This window comes from Hordeum vulgare, chromosome 6H (genome assembly GCF_904849725.1).
Source record: "Hordeum vulgare subsp. vulgare chromosome 6H, MorexV3_pseudomolecules_assembly, whole genome shotgun sequence".
Taxonomy (NCBI): domain Eukaryota; kingdom Viridiplantae; phylum Streptophyta; class Magnoliopsida; order Poales; family Poaceae; genus Hordeum; species Hordeum vulgare.
In genome coordinates this window covers 510,610,089-510,616,980 of record NC_058523.1, presented here as the reverse complement: position 1 = coordinate 510,616,980, position 6,892 = coordinate 510,610,089, and positions in this window count along the sequence as shown.

Sequence of the window (6,892 nt, the reverse complement as noted above, 5' to 3'; positions counted from 1 at the left end):
GGAGGAGGTTAGTACTTAGGCGATTCAGGATCGCAGCTAAGTCCCCGAGTGTGACGTATAGTGCACACTCGGCGGAAGTGAGTACTTAGGCGATGAAGGACCGCAGCTAAGTTTTTTTTTGTGTGTGTGAGAACTCTGAATCTGCACAAAACTGAATCTGCTGAATATATTATTTCTTCAAACTTGTTCGTTACACTGCTTCAGTCGATGATCACGTATAAAAACGCTTGAGGAGATCCCCGTTCCATGCGCGCGGCTCATCTGTCTCCCTCTGAATATTGTAGAGTCTGTATGCTCCGTTATTTAGCACCTTGGGAATGATGAAAGGCCCCTCCCAGGCCAGAGCCAACTTGTGGGGTCTTTGCTGATCCACTCGGAGCACTAAATCACCTGCTTGGAACGTGCGGCTCCTGACATGACGTGCATGAAAGCGTCGCAGATCTTGTTGGTAAATTGTTGAACGAGTGAGTGCCATCTCGCGCTCCTCCTCTAGAAGATCGACTCCATCTTTCCTTGCTTGTTCCGCTTCGGCTTTGGAGAAGAGTTCAACTCTCGAGGCGTTGTGAAGCAGGTCACTCGGAAGGACTGCTTCTGCTCCATAAACGAGGAAGAACAGTGATCGCCCCGTTGATCTATTCGGAGTGGTGCGGAGGCCCCAAAGCACCGAAGGTAACTCGGTAACCCAAGCACCAACAGCATGTCCTACCTCTCGCAAGAGTCGAGGCTTCAAACCTTGAAGGATAAGCCCATTCGCCCTCTCAGCTTGCCCATTGGATTGAGGATGTGCTACGGAAGCAAAATCCACTCGGATACCCTGACTCGCACAGAAGCCTTTGAATCTGTCCGAGTCAAAGTTTGTCCCATTGTCTGTGATTATGCTGTGAGGCACCCCGAATCTGGAAATGATGTCCCTGACAAACTTGACAGCTGTTGAGGCATCGAGTTTCTTGATGGGCTTGGCCTCTATCCATTTGGTAAACTTGTCGACTCCCACCAACAGATGTGTGTAGCCTCCTAGGCCTGTCTTGAATGGTCCGACTGTGTCTAATCCCCAAACTGCAAATGGCCACACAAGTGGGATTGTCTTTAGTGCAGATGTTGGCTTGTGGGACTTGTTGGAGTAGAACTGACAGCCTTCACATCGGTCGACCATAGCTTTGGCCATCTCGTTAGCCTGTAGCCAGAAGAATCCAGCTCTGAACGCCTTGGTGATGATTGCTCTCGAAGAAGCGTGATGGCCGCAGGTTCTCGAGTGGATATCCTCTAGGATCAACTGTCCTTCCTCTGGGGAAATGCAACGTTGGAGGACGCCTGAAACACTCTCCTTGTACAATTGACCGTCAATGACAGTGAATGCCTTCGACCTGCGAACTATTTGCCGGGCTTGGACTTCATCTTCTGGAAGTTCTTGTCTCAAGATAAATGCCATGATCGGCACAGTCCAATCGGGAACGACTACCAGAATCTCTGTGACCAGATCAACCACAGCAGGCACATCGACTTCAGTCGGATCTGTTGTGCTTTTGGGTTGTACTGGTTCTTCAGTGAAGGGATCTTCTTTGACTGAGGGAAGATGGAGGTGCTCGAGGCAGACGTCACTCGGGACTGGTCTCCGAGTGGATCCGAGTTTCGCCAACTCATCAGCTGCTTGGTTCTTCAGTCTCGGAACATGATGGAGCTCTAGACCTTCAAACTTCTTCTCCAGCTTCTTCACTTCATTGCAGTACACCGTCATGGTGGGGTTCCTTACGTCCCACTCTTTCATCACTTGATTGACCACCAAATCCGAATCGCCGTAGACCATCAGGCGACGGACGCCGAGTGAGATGGCCATGCGCAATCCGTAGAGGAGAGCTTCATACTCCGCCTCGTTGTTGGAGGAATCAAAGTGTATCTGGAGCACGTACTTGAGCTTGTCGCCTTTGGGTGATATGATCACAACACCAGCGCCGGATCCATTCAACATCTTAGACCCATCGAAGAACATTGTCCAATGAGCCGAGTAGATGTGAGTCGGTTGCTGTTGTTCTACCCATTCTGCTATAAAGTCAGCTAGGGATTGAGACTTAATAGCTTTCTTGGCCTCGAACTTGATGTCACAGTACAACATCTCCATTGCCCACTTCTCCACTCGGCCTGACGCGTCTCGATTGTGGAGAATTTCCGACAAAGGAGCATCAGAAACGACAGATACCGAGTGGTCTTGGAAATAATGGGCCACCTTCTTCGCAGTCATATAGATCCCATAGATAAGATTCTGATAATGGGGATACCTCTGCTTGGAAGGGGTCAGGACTTCGGAGACGTAGTACACTGGCCGCTGAACTTTGTATGCTTTGCCTTCTTCTTCTCGCTCGACTGTAAGAACAGTACTGACGACTTGATTTGTAGCCGCGATATATAGAAGAAGGGGCTCTTTACTGAGCGGAGCAGTAAGAACCGGCTGGGTGGAAAGTAGGACTTTGAGGTCGTCGAATGCGACTTGGGCTTCGTCTGTCCACTCGAAGGTATCTAACTTCTTCATGGGTCGGTACAGAGGAAGTGCTTTTTCGCCGAGTCGACTGATGAACCTGCTCAAAGCCGCTAGGCAACCTGTGAGCCGTTGAACATCGTGTATTCTGACCGGCCTATCCATTCGGACGATGGTCCCGATCTTTTCGGGGTTAACATCGATCCCTCGTTCGGAAACGAAGAAACCGAGTAACTTTCCGCTGGGAACACCGAATGAACATTTGGCTGGATTTAGCTTGATATCGTACCTACGAAGGTTGGCGAATGTTTCTGCCAAGTCAGTCAGTAGGTCGGAACCTTTGCGTGACTTGACTACGATATCATCCATGTATGCCTCCACATTGCGACCGATCTGGTCGAGGAGACATTTTTGGATCATGCGCATAAAGGTAGCACCTGCATTCTTCAGACCAAATGGCATAGTGATGTAGCAGAAGCACCCAAACGGGGTGATGAAGGTTGTTTTCAACTCATCGGGACCATACAGACGGATCTGATGATAACCCGAGTAGGCATCAAGGAATGACAAACGCTCGCATCCCGCAGTCGAATCGACAATTTGATCTATGCGGGGGAGCAGAAAATGGTCTTTCGGGCAGACCTTATTGAGGTGCTTGAAATCAATGCACATTCGGAGTGACTTGTCCTTCTTGGGCACCATGACGACATTGGCGAGCCACTCGGAGTGGTGAACCTCGCGAATGAAGTTGGCAGCCAGCAGCTTGGCCACCTCTTCTCCGATTGCCTTCCTCTTGTGCGCGGCGGACCGACGCAGGCGCTCTCGGACGGGCCGAGCGACGGGATCCACATGCAGTCGGTGCTCAACCAACTCCCTGGGTACACCCGGCATGTCAGAAGGCTTCCATGGGAAGATGTCCCAGTTCTCACGGAGGAATTGGGTGAGCTCGGCTTCCTATTTAGGATCAAGGGTAGCGGAGATGTTCGTCGGGGCGGCAGACTCGTCCGTCGGGTGGATGCTGACCTTCTTAGTCTCTCCCGCCGACTGGAACGCGAACTCAGAAGCTAGCTTCTTTGAGCGCATTAAGTCGGCAGGGTCGACTGTCTTCTTGTACTCTTCGAGCTCGAGTACAGCCATCTGCTGGTCGACGATCCTTGATCCCTCTTGCAGACACTCCTCGGCTCGCTGATGGTTGCCGGTGATGGTGATAACGCCTTTTGAACCTGGCATCTTCAACTTCAAGTACACATAGCACGGGCGTGCCATGAAACTCACGTACGTCGGGCGGCCCAGAATTGCATGGTAAGCGCTCTGGAAATCCACCACCTTGAATGTGAGCTTCTCCTTGCGAAAGTTTTTGTCGGAGCCGAAAGTGACGTCCAGGGCGATCTGGCCGAGTGACTTGGCCTTCCGCCCGGGGACGACTCCGTGGAACTGCATATTGCTCTCGCTGAGTCTGGACATCGGAATGCCCATTCCCTTGAGGGTGTCGGCGTACATGTTGTTCAGTCCGCTACCGCCGTCCATGAGGACTTTGCGCAGTCGGACTCCTTCCACTACCGGGTCAACGACCAGAGCCTGTCTTCCTGGAGTGGGGACATGTGTTGGATGGTCCGACTGATCAAAGGTGATCGCAGTCTGAGACCATCTAAGGAACTTGGGAGCAGTCGGAACGGCCATGTTGACCTCTCTGTTCACTAGCTTCAATCGACTCTTGCTTTCGACATCAACAAAAATCATGAGGGTTGCATGGACTTGGGGGAACGGATCCTCCTTATCCTCCTCATCTTGTTCAGGATTCTTCTCACTCGGTTGTCCTTCGCTGAACCCCTGGATTAGGAGACGACACTGCCGAGTGGTATGCTTCGCGTATATGGGATTGCCTTCTTCGTCCATCTTCGTGTGTATCGGACAAGGCTGATCCAGGATGGGATTGTTGAACGGCTTCTTCTTGGGGGTAGACTGCGCTTTCCCTTTGCCCTTGAACTTGGCGCTGGTCACAGCTGCAGCTTCTGTGTGCGGTGTGGGTAGAACTTTCTGTTTCTGCTTCCGAGTGTTACCTCCGTCGGCATCGCCGACTGTCTTGTGTTTGCCGCTCCGGATGCGGTCTTCTTCCTCGCCATTTGCATAACGAGCAGCTATCTCCATCATCTTGCTCATGGAGATGTTGCCTGTCCGGCCGAACTTTAGGTACAACTCTCTATACCGTACGCCTGCCTTGAATGCGCAGACTGCTTGATGCTTGGTGACGCTCTCCACCGTGTGGTAAAGAGTCGTCCATCGCTGGATGAAGTCGCGCAAGGGCTCATTCGGCTTCTGGACACAGTGCTGAAGCTCCACATGGCCTGCAGGGCGTTTGCATGTCCCTTCGAAGGTCCTGATGAACACTCGGGCAAGATCTTCCCAACTGTAAATGCTTGAGGGGGCTAACTAGTTCAGCCAAGCTCGCGCCGAGCCGTCGAGCATCAGAGGAAGGTGCTTCATAGCGACATAGTCGTCCCCTCCTCCGATCTGGACTGCCACTCGGTAGTCGTCTAGCCATGTTTCAGGTTTGGATTCCCCCGTAAATTTACCGATTCCCGCTGCCAATCGGAAGTTGGGCGGGATGTCAGCCGAGCGGATGGCTCGACTAAAACACTCGGGGCCGGACACGATGGTCCTGCCGCCACTCGGACGATCCAGATCGTGGCCGTCGCGGTGGGCTCGACCCCTGTCGACTCTTCGCTGGGCGATTCGCCCTCTTGCGTCGGGTCTCGGGTCGTAAGTGTCGCCGACTGAACGCCGATCATCATGATGTCGGGACCCATAGGGCCCACCCCGTGGAGGGGTGCGCGAACGGCGGCGATCTTCACGGACCATGGAACGACTGCCTCCCCCGTGGCGCTGATAGGAGCCGGGGCTGTGAACCGACCGATGCGTGTTTGCATGGGCGGAACTATTGTGGATCCGATTTTGCGACTGGGAGACTGCCGAATTCTGCTGCTGCACCATGTGCAACAGAGCACGGATCTACTCGATTCCTCTTCCTGCCTCTGAATCAGTCGGCTGGAGGGAATCGGCGATCTTGGCTGTCGCAGCCAAGTTGAGGAGAGGTGTGCGGAACAACTCTACGTTGCTCTGCCGGGTGTGCCGACTGGCAGAACAGCGAGGCGGACGGCGTGCACCGGATGCTTCACCGGCTTCGCGCTCGTTCCGGCCAACCTGATGGGGATCTTCATGGGTGTTAGCCATGTGAACTTCTGCTGCAGGCCCGAGGCCCATGTACTCGGAAGGGAGCTCAGTCGGAACCGAGCCCAAGCACTGGGGACGCGGGGCAACCACAACAGACTCCAGAACCGCCACTTGAGAGGACGCGAACTGACGCGCTCGGGCATGTTGCACCCAACGTTGAAGACGCGGACTGCGAGATCGCTTGCTGCGACGCGTGACGAAGGTGCAAGCCGGCAATGGAGCCGATTGTTGGAGAAGAAGAACGCCGCGAGCGCCGACACGAAAGTGTGTGGCCCCGCGACGGGGAAGCGCCTCGACGTCGAGAGGTGCCTCCCGAAGCCATGCCGAATCGTCGACGATGAAGGAGAGAGCGCCGAAGAGGATCTGGTGACCCATGCTCGAACCTCCACCGGACGACATGGCGAAAGGAAGTAGGCGCAAACTCGCCGGAAGTCGCTTAGACGCCTGCCCCATGGTGGGCGCCAACTGTCGTGGGTATAAGCCTGACAGTAGATGTGTAGGGTACGAATGAGATGGGCAGAGTCCTAGCTACGGCGAGGTTGTATGAGTTCAGGCCCCTCTGCGGTGGAGGTAGCAGCCCTACGTCTCAGTGCTCTCGGAGCTTGTTACCGAGTGTGATATGGAGTACAAAGATTTGCTAACCCCTTTACCAGTGGGGGAGGGCGGCTTATATAGAGTGCGCTGCCCTCCACAATTCAAGGGTGGAGTAGTGGCGATTGAATGCATACGTTACAGGTAACTTATGCTCTAAATGCTAGTAAATGCACCCGAAAATGTACAGCAATTTCCCTCCAAAGAGGTTACGACGTACCGAGTGTATCCAGTCGGTAGGCCCGTTGCTCTCCGAATGTTAGTCTCCGACTGGATGATTCTGGGCCCGTTACCGACTGGATGACGGGGGCACCTTAATTCAGTCGGGGCATACTTAAGGTCCTGTCCCTTGTGTGGGGTAGTCCTTGGGTAGGACATGTAGGGCAGGCCTATGACCCTACCCTAGGACTATGACCCCATCAGCACCCTTGAAGGTCGGACACTTATGAGGGACAACACACTCTATATAAGCCATCCCTTCCCTCTGGCACAAGGGTTCGCATTCTGTAACATTCATATTCCACTCTGGCACAAGGGTTCGCATTCTGTAACATTCATATTCCACTCTGACACAAGGGTTCGCATTCTGTAACATTCATA